Genomic DNA, 12,616 nt, shown 5'->3' with positions numbered 1-12,616 from the left:
TTAAATATTGCCACAATGTTCCGTGGCATTTTAAACATTATTGCAGATTTTATTTAGGATTTATTCAATTTGGGTCAAATAGCTTGGCTCTGGGACCAAGTAGGCCTACCTCATTCAGTGCCAAGGTGCAACTGAGAGAAAGCATTGCAGTTGTACGATGAAGTATATACAAATGTTTCCTAGAGAAAAGAAATAGAAAGGAAAAGAGAGAGAGAGAGAGAGAGAGAGAGAGAGAGAGAGAGAGAGAGAGAGAGAGAGATACTTGACGAGTGAAAAACGTAGTTTATTTCTTTACAGAAAAAGATTAATTTAAATATATAATGTAATAAACAAATAAAAAAATTAAAAATGCAAAACAACATAATAGAAGGAATAAGGATGAGGAAAAGCATTCCCCTGTCTATGGATCACCTGTTGTCCTGAACACAAAATAGGTAGCCTAGGTAGGAAACGGTTAATGGTAAAACTACTGTATTTAATAATTCTATGGTTCACCGTGTGACAGTGACCATTACCCAACTGGAGACTGAAGAACCTAATTCTTTTATCTATTGACTTTTAGTCTCTTTTTATGGAATTTCTTAAATTTCGTGATGCGTTGCATCTATTACGGTTCTCCGTCGAAATGTTTGCAAACCTTTCATAGATCATAAAATGGATTAACTCGTTTTTTCATGTAGGCTATCTACTCCATACAAAATCAAGTTTTTGTTTAAGTCTATTTTTTTTTTTTACCATCATTTTGCATAGTTTGATAAAACACGTTATAAAAAAAAGACCTTTTTAAGCTTCAAGATTACACGAAAATTTATCGGTCTTAAAGCAAATAACTTTTTACACTCCCTTAAAAAGAAAACGTTTGAAAAGAAAACGAGAACTACCGCCTTCGGAAGTCCATTGTCCTTGGCAGAAAAGTGTGTGTGTGTGTGTGCGTTAATGCTGTTCATTAAAAGGCTCTAGTCTCCTTATATTCCTGTTTAGTTGAACTTACTTGATGTAGCGTGTTCTTGTATAATTATATAAAGCAGTGTTCGTGCCGGTGTTGTGTTGTGTTCTGTGATCGTAAAAGTTTTATTCTCTCTTTCCGTAGGTATGTATCATTACTGAAAGTCAATAGTTCATTAGGGCACGTTTTATGATTGTAATTTTTAATTCGTGGTTTCTGGGTAAGCGTCGGCGGCGTTAGTTTTATTGCGAGTGCTGGGAATGGCACTTTCAACGTCATAATGTGGTTAAGTGATGCAAGTGAGTTTTCTTGGGACTTATCAATTGAGATAGTGTATTAAAGGGGTTTTGGGTCGAAGTATAAGTTGGGCGAATTAATTCCTTTCATTCGTTCATAACTTTAGTCAATTTACTTTAATCTTCTGATGAAGTATTAATGGCTGGTAATGTTTTGCCGATTTGGCAATGCTAGAATTTTCAATTTAATGGAAACTTACTTTAATCTAATGTTGGAAATTTCAATAAACCAATTTTGATTATTTTAGTTATTGTAATACCATTTTCAGTCTATGCGTGAAGGTTACGTTGCAGATATTTGTGTTTATGTATGGGAGTAAATATTCGACACTATGAATAAAGGATCGATGTAAATTAAATAAAGGATTGATATAAATATTACTTATTAAGGGCATTGAATAAGTGTAAATATTTGTTAAAGGACAATGAATTAAGGATATATCATTTTACATTAATCTTAAATACTATAGGTGCGTCCATGTTATTAGTTTCATTATTTAAATTACGCTCATATCAGACTAATTGTACAATTTAACCTTAAGTCTTAATAATTCACAGGTGTTTGTGTGAAGTTCACCCCACTGACTAAAATCTCTTCAAATTATTTCGCATGGAAGAAAAGCTTTCTACACTTGGCTCAAGAATACTGCATTAATAAGGTAAATTTTTTTACGTTATCAATTTTTTTCATGCTTCCCCCCACCCACTAAGGATCGGCGCCCTCAAGCGATGTAGGTAGCCTAATGATCCTGCGTAATAGATCCAATATTAGTTAATGGGCAGGCTCATAGGGGTTACCCCTATGAACTATATATCAGGTCAACTGACCTACTATATAGCCACATATGGGTTCCAACAGTAAACTAGACTAGTTTTTTGTTTTTCTCAAAAATTTTTATCGGTATTTAGTTTTACACTTGCTGACAAATCTTAAAGCTTAATAATTTAGGCATATATACCCTCAGTAGTATTTAGTATTAGCTAGGTGGATTCTAGTTTGAACATTAAAGGATAACAAAGGTTTACTTAAATAACAGGTTTTAAGATTAACAAATTGGTTTACTCAAGCTTTTCGTTATTGACGAAAAGGATTATTTAAATAACAAAAATTACTTAAAAGTTAACATTACTTTTACTTAGAGTAAAGTATCTAAGATTAACATAAAGGGCTAGTTTTTAAGGTTAACGAATAGGATTCATTAAAAAAGATTTAAAGGCTTACGAATAGGTCTATACTGAAATCACGGTATTTTAAGATTAACAAATTGGTTATTTCCTGATGGGTAGCTAATAGTTTTTCAGCAAAGCTAAAATTTTAAGCTATACTTTTAATTTTGTATTAAAGCTACTTTACTGAGGAATATAGATTACAAGTTTTATTGTTTTATAAATTTCTGCATTCTCAAATGTTGTATGAAGCAGAATTCAAATTGTTAGCCTAGGAGTTATGCTGCAAAATACTTAATTGTATTGTGAAAACACTTAATGCATAACTTTAAACTTAACTAATTTGGGTATGTATGTGTTAACCTTCGGACCTGTTGGCGTTAAAAGTACTATGTGGAAACTCCTTGAACCCGTCAAATGACGACTTGGAATCCCCAAGGTAGATAAATTGCTGTGGGTCTACCTTTGGGAGACTTGGAAAGGCATACTTTATAATACCATTGGTTGATGTTTACAGCATTTAATTGTTGTGTAGCCAATTGGACAGAATTTGAGATTAATTTAATATATAAATCCTTAGACTATTTTAGAAAACCTTAAATGCTATTAGGCCTGTAATTTTTTAAAATTATACTTTGTTTTAAGGATATTTATATGGTTATAGTATAGAACACCACGCTCTCCATTTACTCCAATATAATGTAATCCTGCAGTTCTCACCTTCTTGAACAGTAATTAGGTGGTTATTTAAATTCTGGAAAAGCCATGATTAGCAAGATATGTTGAAGAGGGGAGAAGGGGTTATAAAAAGAAAATAACTGTTTCCTCACTAAACGACATGGAACTGACGTCAACATAGTCAACCAAACTGATCGTGATGCCAACGTACATAAACAGAAGTTAGTGATGCCAGCGTACATTTGATTTACTGTATATTCATAATATACTTAATTAAAACTTTATTAATTACTCAAGTGTCCTTAAAATATGGAATTTATAAATAGTGACACTTTTGAGTAATCACAATTCTTGATTAAGTATATTTTGAATATACAGTAAATCAAATGTACGCTGGCATCACGAACTTCTGTTTATGTACGCTGGCATCACGATCTGTTTGGTTGACTATGTTGACGTCAGTTCCATGTTGTTTAGTGAGGAAACTTGAGTTATTTTCTTTTTATAACCCCTTCTTCCCTCTTCAACATATCTTGCTAATTATTGCTTTCCCAGAATTTAAATAACCACCCAATTACTGTTAAAGAAGGTGAGAACTGCAGGATTACATTATATTGGAGTAAATGGAAAGCGTCATGTTCTATACTATTACCATTTATATTCTTGATGATCCTCAGGTTTAAAATGCTTTTGATTCTGTTATAATGCTCATAGAAGAAAAAGGGGTAATCGCGCACATTGTTGGTTGAACATCCTAAGGGTATAGATAAAATAAGCGATTTAAACAAATTAAAATCTGACCAATGAAGTCTTAAATTCCAGTCAAATTCAGATAACTGTTGAAATTTCAAGAGGCTCGATCAGAATTTCCTACTAATGCCTCTTCATTAGTCCTAGAGTACAAAGGTTTCACAGTACAGTGTACCAGTTCTAAACTGCGCTTAGACTGTATATGGCTCTCCTGGTGTTCACACAGGTATTCACCTTGGTAGGCCCTTTCTAGTACTGGCAAGGGATGTCTTTTGATGCGTCTCGAAGATTGGCTGATCCTGGTCTCCTCAGAGAAGTAGTTGCTGCATAATTTTGGTGATAGTGGTGAACTATGAGCAGTCAAATCTCATACCCAAGCAGAGGTTAAGTTCTTAGGCATGCAGATGGTAATTTCAGCTGTGACTGACTTCAAACTATTGCATGAGCAGTCTCAAGGGGGTTTTAAAACTGTCCCTGTTCGTGCCTAAGTTCCAGGTCGGTGATGGTAGTCTTCAGTTGCCTTTCATCGAAAACTAGCTAACATGGCGTTATTAACCTGGGATTTCCAGTGGTGTCTGAAGGATCGAAAACTAGCTAACATGGCGTTATTAACCTGGGATTTCCAGTGGTGTCTGAAGGATCACTGGTCAGATCACTTGTTTGTCAATAGGGATCCCCAGTTCATAGGAGGTTTGGGTTATTCTTGCCCTATAGCTCCACGAGGAAAGCCTCACCTCAGGGACCACACTAGACTCTCTGCCTCGCTTAAGTTTTCAGATGATGAAGGGAGGATTGGGAGCATACCCAGATTACCGGGTCATCTCTGGTTTTTGGTCCATTGAAGAGAAGCATCTGCCCACAAACTTCCTTGAAAATGTATACAGCCTCCAGTGCTGCAAGCTTTCAAAAGAACAAACGATGCACTAATTAGTGTCTTGAGACCACGCTGCTCTAGTGGCATACATGGAGCATGGGGGCACAATCTTTTCCCCCTCTGTGAGGTAACAAAGCAAATGCATATCTTGTTCCATGATTTAGAGTTGTCAGCTAGTTGCTTTCTGGAAAGAGGAATATAAAAGAAAACAGGACAGGTTATAGGTTGTAGGATGAAGTGGTTCAAAAGTCCTTAAGTAGCGGAGAGACTTCTTGCCTATTGATCAGTTTGCCGCTTGGCAAAACGAGAAGCTCTCGGTGACATCTCCCCCTTACCTGATCCACCTGTTAAGTGTTGATTATGCTAGAACTTGATGACACAGGTGGCTCCCAGATCATCCCTTGGCAAGAGGTATCCCAGTTTAACTCATCTGGTTGACACAACTGTGGTTGACACGATAGTTTCATTCAGCTGCCTTTTCAGAGGTACCATCAGATTGTGGTTTCATCTAAACCAGTGGTTATTAAGTATCTTGCTATCCAGGAGATCTTTGGATATATGTGCCAGTCCTCTGAGGCCATCTGAGGTAAAATGGATCATCTTCTATAACTTTTTCAAAGATGCTTCTCTAGTTAGAGAAACTCTAGTGCAGGTAGTGAATTTTCTAGTCTTCATTAGCCGAGAGAAGTGCCTTATAGTAGACGCTGTTGAAGGCTACTGCTCAGGGTTTAGTTCTGTTGACTGAAGGATATAGTTTTTTTAGTGGACTTTAATATCTGTGTTTAGAGCTTGGAGCAGTATTTCCCTCCTTGGGACCTTAGGACCCTGGAGTAGAAAGTGACTCTTGTTCTCTAGGTTTAAATAGTTGATTTCTATGCCTGTGAAGAACTTGTCTCCATCTCCCCTGGGACAAGTGGTAAGGGACTTTTCTTCAAGGCCCTTGCGCATACCCTGTAAAAGACCTAATGTAGGTGTCTCCAGACTGATAGCATTAGTTTTGCTAACCTTAACATTGGTGAAGACACTAAACTATTTAGTGACCAACGCTGGGAAATGGATGTGTGGAATGGTGTTCAGTTTTGTGGATCAATTCATAATTCCAGAGACCTTCTCCTAACCCCCTCTCTGTGAAGCATCTGGTGGTGGTGAGATTTTGTCCTGTTAGGACTCAATTTCTAGATTAATAGGGTCAAACCTCATGCCTCCCCTCAGGTCTGAGTTTCTGACTAGATGCTTTTTTTTTTTTTTTTTTTTTTTTTTTTTAAACATGCTGATGGGCTAAGTGATTATGGCTAGAATCAGGGCAAGACACTGCCTTAATGATCTTATGCCTACGGGAGTATACCCTCTAGTCCCCTGATTTTGTGCTTGGTCCTGTGATAGATACTAGAGGTATTTTGTAACCATCCCAGCTCCACCTTTGTCAAAGCATCTCTCGTGGTAACTTGTAGATGTGAAACTGGAATAGATGCTTAAATGTTTCTTCTCTGGTCATCCCCTCTCAGAGGCAGTTCAGTTTTAATTGATAAGTGTTTGTGTCCCTGATGCTGGCAAGCTAAAACTTAGTTCCATATTTCATAGCAAAGGTAGTTTCTTCCCACATCCTATCTGAGTGGGAGGATGGTGGAATTTATACAATTTTTTTTTTATTTCAAACTGATAGAGGGAATAGTTATATTTGATAAGAGTACTTGCATCCACGTGCCTTTTATTAGCGTTTCCATTCCTATGGAAAACTTAGGTTTCTGGAGTTACTGCTTAGCACCTCTACAGAAGAAACTAGCAGTATTTTTGTTTTAAGGGTAATTTCTACCCGCCAAGCTATAGTCTCCCTAATTAAAGTAAGAGTGTCTGTATGTTACGGTGGAACAAATCAAACTTTAAGTAGAAGTTTTAAAAGTTTTCTTATAGCTAGTCAAACAGGAGTCATTTAATTTTACATCCCTACTCAAGACTCCTTTTCTTGGGCCGAAAGGTCTAAAAGTAGTCAAACTCCTGCTGAAAAGGGCGGGGTACCTCTGCACCCTTCACCAGCTCATTAAGTAAACTTTAAAAAGCTCACTGCACCCTTCACCAGCTCATTAAGTGAACTTTAAAAAGTTCACTGCACCCTTCACCAGCTCATTAAGTGAACTTTAAAAAGCTCACTGCACCCTTCACCAGCTCATTAAGTGAACTTTAAAAAGTTCACTGCACCCTTCACCAGCTCATTAATTGAACTTTAAAAAGTTCACTGCACCCTTCACCAGCTCATTAAGTGAACTTTAAAAAGTTCACTGCACCCTTCACCAGCTCATTAAGTGAACTTTAAAAAGTTCACTGCACCCTTCACCAGCTCGTTAAGTGAACTTTAAAAAGTTCACTGCACCCTTCACCAGCTCGTTAAGTGAACTTTAAAAAGTTCACTGCACCCTTCACCAGCTCATTAATTGAACTTTAAAAAGTTCACTGCACCCTTCACCAGCTCATTAATTGAACTTTAAAAAGTTCACTGCACCCTTCACCAGGTCGTTAAGTAAACTTTAAAAAGTTCACTGCACCCTTCACCAGCTCATTAAGTAAACTTTAAAAAGTTCACTGCACCCTTCACCAGCTCATTAATTGAACTTTAAAAAGTTCACTGCACCCTTCACCAGCTCATTAAGTGAACTTTAAAAGTTCACTGCACCCTTCACCAGCTCGTTAAGTGAACTTTAAAAAGTTCACTGCACCCTTCACCAGCTCGTTAAGTGAACTTTAAAAAGTTCACTGCACCCTTCACCAGCTCATTAATTGAACTTTAAAAAGTTCACTGCACCCTTCACCAGCTCGTTAAGTAAACTTTAAAAAGTTCACTGCACCCTTCACCAGCTCATTAAGTAAACTTTAAAAAGTTCACTGCACCCTTCACCAGCTCGTTAAGTAAACTTTAAAAAGTTCACTGCACCCTTCACCAGCTCATTAAGTAAACTTTAAAAAGTTCACTGCACCCTTCACCAGCTCGTTAAGTAAACTTTAAAAAGTTCACTGCACCCTTCACCAGCTCGTTAAGTAAACTTTAAAAAAGTTCGCGCTCAATCTAATATCACGGAATCACTCTCGCCCTTCACCAGCTGGTTTCTCTTTATAAAGTTCGCGTTGAATCACTTTCACTGAATCAATCTCTAACTAATAGAATTTGGTTTGTATAGCTAGGAATTATGTTATTTTTAGAGTATCTTTGAATTACTGAGTTTGTGGAGGTAGTTTGTAATTGGTTTTTATTATCTTTAACTTTGTCTTACGGTTAATTTTTTTTTTACTGGAAAGTTAATATTTTTTAATGTTATTCTTTTAAGGTCGAGCTAGTTTCCATTGTCAGATTTTCCTTGTTTTACTTTCCATAAACTTTATTTTGAACGTCGATAGTTTCCATTGTACCAATTTTCTTTGTGCTGTTTTCCTTAACTTTATTTTAGTTTGAAGTTTTCATCAAAAACTTCAACTTTCAAAAATTAAGTAAATTAGTTTATAATTTTTACTAATACTTATATTTTTCTTTTGCAGGTAAGTGATACTGTGATTAAACAGATCCGAAAATAGTTTCTTTGGAAGATAGCACTAATCGTGAATCTAGACCAGCAAAGTTAGTTCTTCAGGGGGATACACAGGAATTTTGAAGACTTTAATGTGCAATGGATAACTGTTTAGGAGACCATCCACACTTGCCTTTGCCAGAGGTCTCGTGATTTTTATTCACTTTTAAAAACCTTTGCTTTCTACAACTGTTAGTCTTCAATTATTGTAAAAGTGATTGTGACCTTTAAATTGATTGAAACTGTCTATTGTAAAAAATGGCTTGGATCAATAGGTAACTTTTTATATAAAAGATTTCAAATTATCTAGATAATGTATTGTAAGTTATATATTTCTCTTGCCAAGGATCTGTTATTCAGAGTATGGTGAAGAAAGTTTTAGCTTTTAGTGAATAGCACAGATTTTTTGTTCTAAAAGGAAATTTAATAGATCTAGCCAGATATGTAATTAGATCTTTATGAAAATTTACCTGTATTAAATTATAATCACTGAAAAATATATGAATTTTACTTTAAAGATATTAAGAGAACTAAGCTTTTAAACTATTGTACACTACATTTGGGATTCTTTGAATGTACATTTTAAATATATTTAAACTTTTAATATAATGTCCAGAAATTGTGAATATTCGTATCTAAGAAATAGAGGGAAAAATTAATGTTGAAAAATTAACAAAGCACTGTCTATTGAGTGAGTCATTACAAAATTGGGAATTTATTTAGTTACTATTAACTCGTAGGTAGCAGTTAACTCTTATAAGCACATGTCTAAATGATGTAAACTATTAATGTAAGCTATTAATTATGAAAGGCCTAAAATGCCTTATTTGAGTATTCTAATTACAAAAGTGAATAATTTACTACAAAGAAACTCTGGGTACAGTTAACTCCTATAAGGGCATGCCTAATGTTAACTTTTTTTTTTTTTATTAAAGTTATAGCGAAACCCTGCGCTAGATTTTTGTTGTATATAGTTTAATGAATATTTGATGATTAAAGTATTTTTATGGTATTGATGAAGGGAATGTAAACTTTATGCTTTGAGTAGACATGAAAAATGTTACACTAACCCAAGAAGTTTAACAAATGAGGAAAAAGTAAAGGATAAGTATCTTCCACATGAGGGGTAAATTCAGGGTGTGCACTCTTGATTTGCTCATAATTCTCTGGAAGTGTTGTCGGATCAAATGGTCCAAGACAGGTAGAGACAAGCTGGTTAACTTCTGACTTTGGTCAGACGCCGAACAGAGGGCAAAGGTCAATTCAATGGTTTGTCCGTAGCCTCCTTGTCAACGACGTAATATATTCTCGTGATCGTCACCCATATCTAAGTGGCAAGTGCGTGTCTGACCGCCGTGCACTTTGTGGTAGGGGCTTAAAGTAAACTAAATTAGAACTTTAAAAATACTTAGTATGTTGCTGTTGAGTAAATTCAGAAGTAATGGTTAGAATGCAAACCTATCGAATTTATTTGAGTAAGTTTTATAATTTGTCTAAATTTAAAGATGGATACCAACTACAAAGCAATAAACTGTGTAAAATAAATCGGGAAAATAATCGAAAGGATCGTAGTAAACTTTAAGGGATAAATTAGAGGGCTAAAGGGATGTCAAGCAACCAGGATTAACAGATAACTAGGTGACAAGAACAATCTGCGATAACGCTAGAAGCACGAATACCTAAGGCATGGGTCTGCCAATTTATGAATTGTGCTACCACGTTAACTTTTTTTAGCCCGGTGGGTTTTCTTCTTCACGAGGGGCAAATGCACGGCGGGGATTTCCATCGTGCAAAAGCTAGCAGTTTGCCCATTACAAAGTTAGCAATTTTGTACCCACTTAGACAAGCAAAGTCTGTATTGGTTGGTAAACGGGAACGGTCCGTGGTAAAGTTCATGTAACGTCATTGCTGGGTACACACTATGGAGGCAAGAGCAGAGGTTGTCATTGCTCACCCGAGTGTTTGACACATCTACGCTTCTACTATGGATCAGTGGTTGACACCTCGTATAAAACACACTATCGGGAGCACCCTTGCTATTGAAATGTGAACTTGAATTGGAGAATTTGATACAGGCATATAAAATTTGAGTGATTTTATAGAATAAACTCCCTGAGTGTCTGGACAAACTATTTAAAACAGAGCGCATAACTGATAGAATAATTTAGAACTTCGGGCATTAATAGTGCAAGAATAGTTTTGACCCGAGAAGAAAAGTTGAAAAAAAATTAGCGAAAGAAAGTCTAACTGAACTTTTCTTGACTTTACTCCATAGCCAGTAATACGTATGTCCTAGTTTTTACCTAGGAAAAAAAAATATATAGATTTTGATTTATGGAAAACGTAATAGGGTTACTTGAATCACCACTTACTTAATCTGCTTATCTTGCCTTCTGTTAACTCTTATGGAATGTTACTGTTTATTTTTTTATTTGTAGAAAATTTTCAATTACTTCTTCTTATTCAAGAGTAAAAAATATATCTTAGGAAGGTCCCTTGTAGTACTGCAGATAGGTGAAATATTTGTAAGAATTATGGGTTTGGTGAAACAAGCATGAAATTTGGTGTGCAGGTAGACAATGCCTCACTGATATTTAGATATAGGGCCATCTCAGATTTGACCTGTGACGAAAATGGCGGCCATTTTCAAGATTGCTGCAATCACTCATTTGAAATTCTTTGATATTGTAGGTTAAATCAACTCTGGGTGTGGGAATGGTTGTTTTTATTATAGATCATACATTTAACAAGATTTTTCATAATACTTCAAAACTTTACTTTGTTTTTAAGTTTTGATTCTTTACTTTTCCAAATACTGTTTCTCAGGAATTAATTTATTTCCGAAGTAAGGTTTTAAAGAAAGATTTTTTAATGAAATTTAAAGTTTTCATTGTCTAGCTTAAGAGAACCCTTTGTTGAATAAAAGTTTAACCAGGCTACCTTTATTTATCACCAGTTATCAGGAAAGGAGAACTTATCGTTTTTAGAAAATTAAGTAATTATATAAAGAGAAATCTGAGATGACCCCACACTGGCTGAGCACATTCCTCATGAGGGGGAAATGCAGGGTGGTCAGTTACCAATTTACGGTACATGTGCCGATCACGAATGTAGATTACGTCATAGTTGAGGAAATCACAGGCAAACTATTGGATGTGTCCATGCACATTGTTGAGGCATTGAATGAATACTCGACACGGGACGACGCTGCTTGGGATATCACTGACTGCACTCTGCCCGCTGACTGGCGTCTAGCCCAAGTCATAAGTTCGCCTGCCTGTGCCTACTGCCTGCTTTGGGCTGTTTGATCTGTAACAATCAAAGCGAGAGAATTGCGGGCAATTCAGAGTACTCGCTCAGCGTTAGCTTCTCGTGTGGAAGGGGTTTAACCAGTGCGCCACCATGTGGATAAAGTTTCGGTTGTGCCTGTGGGCTTTATTTATTTGTAGCAGTGCCCGTTGAGCTGTGCTCAATCGTTTGGACGGGTTTTTACCAATTTTGTGGGTGGATGGCGATCACGTGTTGTTGACGTCATAGACAAGGAAATCTCTGGCTAAACATCGAAGTGCCCATGCGGTTGTCGAGGCACTGGATGTGCGCTTGCTAGGGAATGCATTGACAAACACAACTGACTACACTTTTCCTTTGCCCAGCCTGTGATCTAATTCAATGGCTCGCCCGATTGCGCATATTGCCTACCTTTGAGTATTTGATCCGGTAATACAGTAGTCGTGAGAGTATTGCAGAAAATAAGAGAGCACACACTATATTTGGACTTTCTGTGTACGAGGCTTTAATTGAACTTTGGGCTCTTGGGGAGATTGAAATGTAAGAAAGAGACTGCAGTATTATAACCGCTACACTTTGCTAGAGCAATGGAATGCAAGAGAAAGAATGGTACCAGGAGTGGGTACTTATGCCATGTGATAATGTTACATTAACAAAAATTATTACGAATTAGACTAAGTACATGAGAATGGAAAAGGTCTGATAATTTTGAACACGTTTTAGGGAAAAGAAAATATCAAAGATGACGTATGGCTCTGTAGGGGGTTAATGCATCTCAAGTGCTGCATAGTGTTTTTTTTTTTTTTTTTTTTTTTTTTTTTTTTTTTTTTTTTTTTTTTTTTTTTTTTTTCTCCGTAGCTGAAGATTCCCGCCTAATACATTATGTATAACTCCGTTCCACTTCCTTTCTTCTCTCTTGCTGTCCAACTTTTAACTTTTCCTCTTTAGTGTAACTGTGGGGGTTTCCCAGTTGCATAAGGTATCAGAATGGCTTTCCATGCCCTTACACGAACCAATTGGCCTGTTTTCTCTCTTGCGGTCCAACTTTTAACTTTTCCTCCTT

At 36.2% G+C, this 12,616-nt stretch overlaps 1 long non-coding RNA gene across 1 annotated transcript; it reads left to right on the top strand.

The window, feature by feature from the left end:
- The first annotated feature begins 964 nt into the window (after nt 1–964).
- On the top strand, nt 965–11,192 carry LOC137648465 (uncharacterized). Its single transcript, XR_011045628.1, has 3 exons — nt 965–1,090; nt 1,801–1,901; nt 8,237–11,192. It is a non-coding gene; the product is annotated as an uncharacterized lncRNA (long non-coding RNA).
- The last annotated feature ends 1,424 nt before the right edge of the window (nt 11,193–12,616 follow it).

Source organism: Palaemon carinicauda, chromosome 10 (genome assembly GCF_036898095.1).
Source record: "Palaemon carinicauda isolate YSFRI2023 chromosome 10, ASM3689809v2, whole genome shotgun sequence".
Classification (NCBI taxonomy): domain Eukaryota; kingdom Metazoa; phylum Arthropoda; class Malacostraca; order Decapoda; family Palaemonidae; genus Palaemon; species Palaemon carinicauda.
The sequence above is the reverse complement of the archived record's forward strand: the minus strand, read 5'-3'. Positions and strand labels throughout refer to the sequence as shown.